This window comes from Nicotiana attenuata, chromosome 12 (genome assembly GCF_001879085.1).
Source record: "Nicotiana attenuata strain UT chromosome 12, NIATTr2, whole genome shotgun sequence".
Taxonomy (NCBI): Eukaryota; Viridiplantae; Streptophyta; class Magnoliopsida; order Solanales; family Solanaceae; genus Nicotiana; species Nicotiana attenuata.
In genome coordinates, this window is record NC_032000.1 from 44,542,064 (window position 1) to 44,548,582 (window position 6,519).

Sequence of the window (6,519 nt, forward strand, 5' to 3'; positions counted from 1 at the left end):
CCTCCTTGCTCTTAGAAGATGATTTTTGAGAAAAAGAACCTCTAGTTCTAGAGGAAGAACCAGGGCTAGGAGAAGGCATGGCAGAACCACCACCACGAGAGGATCCTAAACTACGAAGTCTCCCACCTCTTCTATGTCTAACAGGAGCATTGGAAAAATTGTCTAAAATAGGAACTCTCTTAGGGTTAGGGTTCGAAGAAGACATGATGAAGAAGAGAAAGAAGTAAATAGAGATTCGCACAATTCAAGCGTTCAAGGAAAAAGTTTTATGTGATAAAAGGTGAAAGGAAAAATTGAATTTATACTGATGGGCGACCGTGGTAAAAATTTGTGGAAAAAGGGTTAATTTTATATAAAAGCGACTGTCAAAGACTAAGAAGTGTAATGATGGAAAGCCTATAATAAAGGCAACTATCACTTCGTGAATAGAGGAGTTGAAGAAGCCTTGAAAAAAGGCTGCAGAAATTGCAAAGCTAATGAGAGGGTGACACATATGCAATGCATTAAATAGAAAAGACAACTGAAGCGTTAGTACTGTCATAGCATTGATTATGGCAAAAATTCCCTTTTTAATAAAAGATCCACTTCCCAAATATTTAATTGATAAATAAATGAAAAGTGGGGGGACTATCTGTATTGGGAAAAAACTGAATTTAAATATTGAAGATGACGTGTCATGACACGTGGACCGGTCAAATAGTCAAAGCGTGGTAATCAGTTAGAAGGCAGGAGCAACAACAGATGCGGGAGAGAAGATACTTAAAGGCACGAGCTATTATTCAAATGAAACGAGACTCGTACCTGTTCGAGTCATTTAAAGTTCGAAGATCAGAAGGAATTGAAGAATCTGATAGCGAAAAAGAGTCCAAATTCAGCATTAAATGCCAAATACGTTAGAGAATTTGTATTTAATATGAATGATTGAGTAACGTTTCTTTCAATGTCATTTATTGCTCGTAATTGCCTCATTAAGACAAAGGCATTACACTTTCTCTTAAAATTAACTATAAAAAGAGAAAGTCACAACATCTGTAGGGGACAAGAAAATATTACGGGAATAAACTTTGTTCTTTTTGCTTTCTGATTATATCATTCAAAATTTCTTTCTTATATACTTTTCCGATTATCAGTAACCCAAGTTCTTCTAAATTCAAGCTTTGACCTAAAATCTAATTTTTGGTTAAACAATATTTGCAACTAAAAAAAAAATGAATTGGAAATGCAGAAGATTTTGAAAAGCTAAGAGACATGGAAATATCTGGGGAAATGAGAGAGTCCAGCAACAACATAGAAGCAGTAATGGCAAGTCTAACTCAAGTTGAAAGCTTATCAGAAGCTTTATAAGACAATTATCACACCGCTGCCTTTGTCGATCCTGCTGGCCTTTCTGGTTATACTATATGAGTGTTGCGGTTACTTTCCTTTCTCAGTGCCCATGCAGTTAGTTTTTTTATTTCTTATCTGGTGTTGGGTATTCACATTAGAGTTTAACTAAATGCAGATTTACGCCGCAAAATCCCATATTGGAAGGTAAAACTTTCTCTATCAAATGCAACTGCGTGCATGTCATAGTTCGAACCTGAAATATCTAGTTTAGGAGGAAGAAATAATGACACTTGAAATTTTGGACTTGTTTTCGTCTGCATCAAGTAAATTACAAATATATATGAAAACTAACATTCTAAATTAATTAATAGAAAATTGTTCCTATTTATGCTAATTAAAATTTGAATCAGCTAGTGCAAGTAAAAGCTTGTGTATCTATCCTTTTAGACTCATTTGGTACGAGAGATAAAGGGATAATTAATCTCGGGATTAAATTTGAGATGAGTTTATCCTATATTTGGTTGAGATAAAATCGCGGTATAAGTAATCTGGGGATTAAGTATTTCGGGATTGTAGTGTTATTCTCTATCCCCGTCGGAGCATGGAATAACAGTCCCAGAATAACTAATCCTGGGATAACTTGTTTCCCAACCAAACGACCCTTAAGGATTTAACTCATGTGCACCGTCGTTATTATACTTTTACCGCGAGTAATAGGTCACTTATAATTTTTTCCAAGTTATCAGTTTATGTTTGCTATAGTAATTTAGCTACTTAGAAGTTTTTAAGTGACTTAATAATGTAATATCTCTACATTTATTAGTGCAAAATAGTTAAACGATTATATAATGGTAAGATTTACTAACTTTTATACATGAATAATGTAAAAAATAAAAAAGAACATTACATTATGAATATGTTTTTAATCGTAAGTTTTTATATAACCTTATTTTTTGGGTTACTAACTAAACTTTTATTCTTATTCATGATTATTTACTATTTCATGTTGTGTCATTCGTGCCCGTTACCTTAATGTATTGTTGTTATTATTGTTTGCTACTTGTTGCCTTATTTCCACTGTTCCTTGAGTCGAGAGTCTATCGGAAACAACCTCTCTATCTTTATAAGGTAGGGGTAAGGTATGCACACACTACCCTCCCCAGACCCCATTTATGGAAATACATTGAATTCGTTATTGTTGTTGTTACTAGCTGAACTTTTATGAATATTTACATGCAATTTTCATTTTAGCTGTTTAAAATAAAAATTTGCTTCTGAACAAGTGTGTGAAGCAAAAGGCTCGTTGGTACCTTTCTACTTTGTTTGAAAACCATATGAACGAAAAGTGAGTTGTTTATCTACATATAGGATAACGACTTTTTTTTTAATTTTTTTTTTAAAAAAGAAACTTAATATTGGTATAGGCCCCAAGCAATAACAATATGATACGCTTCTTTCTAGAATGCACGTCACTATCTAGATACTTGGTGGATGGAGTGGCGAAACCTATGCAATTATTAGTGCTTTGGTTAACCAAATACAAATATATACCAAGTTGTTTCCGTTTACTGATAGGATAATTATTACAACTCTTTGTCACAATATGTCCGGTAGATACATGATTTTGTGATTAGATTGTGAGAATATTGATTTTACTTCTGAACCCAAAATTAATACTACTTATTTTGTATTATTGACAAGAAATTAATATCGGTAGACTATATGTACATGCTACTTTTTTTTTAAAAAGAATATTAACACATTGGTGGGGAAAATCTCTTACGAAACGGTGTGTGATAACACCTTTTAGTAAAGGGTGTCTCCAATTATGTCATGTGCAAGTTAAATAATTTATATAATCTTGTTAATTAAAGACCCATATCAGGCGGCTCATTTTGTCAATATTGGTTATAATTGATCTACAGTACATGCTGAACTTACCTACATGTAGGGCAAACTCTTCAATTATTTTGTCCTTTTTTTTTGGTTTTAGAAATCAATGGCAGAAGTAGAAGTTACAGTAAGCAAGAATGTAACAGAGGCATGTTCAGCAACATCTTCAATTAGAAAGTGCATCCTCACTTGTAACCTGTATATGGGCAGATTTTGGCTCTGATTTACGCGCAATTGATCATGATTGTTGGAGTGATGAATCTATCTGCTCATCAAACAAGAAGGTAGTCATCAATTAGTCTTGTTTTCTTCTCTGTGTTATACTATATTCAACATATATAGGAGTAGGACTTTATTAATTACCATTCATTTGAAAAAATAAACACTTATCAAGGGGCCCACTTGTACTTGACTTAATTAGAGACCACTAAAAGATTGGAATTGTGACCAACACCTCAATTAGTCATCATCAGCCTGGAACATAAATCAGAACGTTCTAATAGGAAAAGAAAAAAAAACTATTATGATCTAATAAGTACACAACTACTACTGAGAAATAGACAATAAAAAGTTACTCCTAGCTACTGTACTTATCCAGATAGACTAAACAATTCGTAAATAAATAGGACTTGCATCATCTAAGATCCTAAACTGCTATAACTAGACCTAAAACTTAATTTGTGTTCTCACTAATATCTTAAGTTTTAGCCTTTGGATTTTAAATTTGTTTAACTTTAGTAACAAAATTAAAAAGATTTTAGAAAATATTTTTAACAGAACGTTGTGTTATAAGACAAGTTTTTGTGAACAAGCTATTATATAACACAGTGGTAGTCAATCATATATGAAAACTATCTTACTTTTAGGTTTAAAAGAGAACACTTTTGCTTGATTTCTTGAAACTGAGGTATGCTCTTTACAGTCTAGACCCAAAAAAAAAACATTTGCAACAAGTGGCGCAGCCCATAGAGTAAACGGAAAAGGTCTGATCTGTCCCTCTATTGGAGCATTACTATTAAGCACAAATATCCTTATTTTAACAGATGGGCCACGTGACAACACCAAACTCATCCAGTTAGCTTTAATATAGATCCGACCCAAACCCATTATCCTACCCTAAAATATTAGACCCTTCACCCTAAAATAAGAGACTCCATCACCGGTAATGTTTCCACCTGCCCACCGCTTCACCACCACCAATTCCTCAAATTCCAGAAAACAGTTCACCACCTAAAATACTTCATCTCTGTCAATACTTCCACCTACACAGACTTCCTAAATTACAAGAAAACTACTCCATTAAGTTTTCTCGTCATTACCTAACAGGAAGCAAATTTGGAGACCAAGCTATTGGAGTATGAATTGTTTGAAAGACCTGCAACTTGAGCTGGTAAACTAAGATCGAATTGAGATGCCGTTGGAATGGTAAAGGTGCATAAATTGTCGTTCTTCACTGCTTCACTTTGGAATAGTTTCGTGAAATCCCCAATGGTAAAAGTGCAAAAATTTGTCGTCCTTATTGTCAAGTTCTGCTTCCATTCGATCGATTTCGGGCCACCGATTGATATCCACATTTGTTAGATTTTACGGGTTTTTTTTTTTTTCCGGTGGCAGTTTTCTTCATTCTTGTTTTTTTGCTTTGAAAACGGTTATGATAGGAACTTTGAAAGATGAGGAAGATGGACAAAAACTTTGGACAATAATTAAGGAGAGTAGGTAGGGGTGATGGTGGAAGACAAGAGGCTGGGGCAGTGGGGTGATGTGGTACAAATAGTTGGGTCGGGTAATAGGTTAGATAATGGGTGAATTTTTTAATTAGAATAAATTAGGGGTGTATCTTTTTGTTACAGAGCTGCCACGTAGCATTCTGTCTCAATTAGGGGCAAATAAGTGCCAATAGTATAATGGTAGGGATTTAATTGAACGAATAGTATAACAGAGGGTATATTTAAACTATTTTTGATAGTACAGGGGTATATTTGACCCTTCTTCGTAGAGTAAATAGTGGTCAGTTGAACATCCTTCATCAAAAAATTATATTGCATAAATAAAAAATTATTTTTTATATATAATTAAAAATTACCTTTTATACGTACATACTAAACCTTAAACATCTTTACTTAAATTCCTGGTATGCAGCTATGGTATTGATGATAGGCTATAATTATGTATTTTAGTCGATTATTACATTCCAACTCACTGCACTTAAGTTGAGTTTGCGCTTTAATCGCTAGTGTTTTGCACTAATTGTGTGTTTTATGCCTTGTAGGAGTGATTCCGAGCTATGTAGATGTTATGGAATGAATTCAAGTTATTTGAAGCTTTAAAATCTGAGTAAAAGCCCAAGTAATTAAGTCGGGTTCGTGTTCGGGGATCAACGGATGATAGTTAAGAACGAACGAAGAATCGAGTAGGTATATTGCGCACTGTCTAGTAAAATACACATAACGTTTTGTTCAGAACTCCATTTGGGCTCCACAATATATTGTTGGAAAGATAATTCAAAAAAAAGGGATACGACTTTTGTGGTTTATGTTTTTCCAAATTCCAAACAGAACAGGGTGAAAAATGTGCGACAAGTGCTCCGCAATAAGATCCGCGGCCGTGGGCAGAACATGGCCAAAATTCGCGGCCAAATCCGCGGTTGAATCCGCGGCCGGCCGCGGACGTCCTGTCCGGGAAAAGTGTCCTTTTTCGCATAGGAGAAGGTGTAATTATTTGGGCCCAACCCTACTTGGTATATATACATGGAAAAACGGTATTTTGAGGACCTTGGACATACTTTTGACATAATTTAGACCTAAGGAGGCTAAGGAGATCGGGGATTCGACCTAAGGAGGCAAGAACACACTAGGAGCAAGGCAGAGAATTCTTCTACGAGTTTTTCACTTCCTTCTTCCTATTTCCGTTATTGGTTATGAATTCTAGTATTGTAGTTTTGCATACTATCATGAATAACTAATTTGTTATCTAGGGTTTTGATGGAACCCATTGGAGGATGAATTTCATGTTACATTAATATAGATTTGTTGTAGTATTTTCTCTATTTGTTCAAATACGTTATTATTGTGGTTGGTTGAAGAGCTCGCAATCGAATGTGCCTATTTAGTGTGTATTACTCAGGAGAGAGTGCATATTTAGGCAGTTGTTGAACAACATCACTCCTAACGTATGTGAGGGATCAATACGAAGGGTTTAAAGGTGGGATTAGGGACAACGAAACCTTGGGTGCGATCCGAGTGAGCCGTACTTAACGCCAACTAGCATAATTAGGGAGAATATGTCTAGTAAATTGTGGTA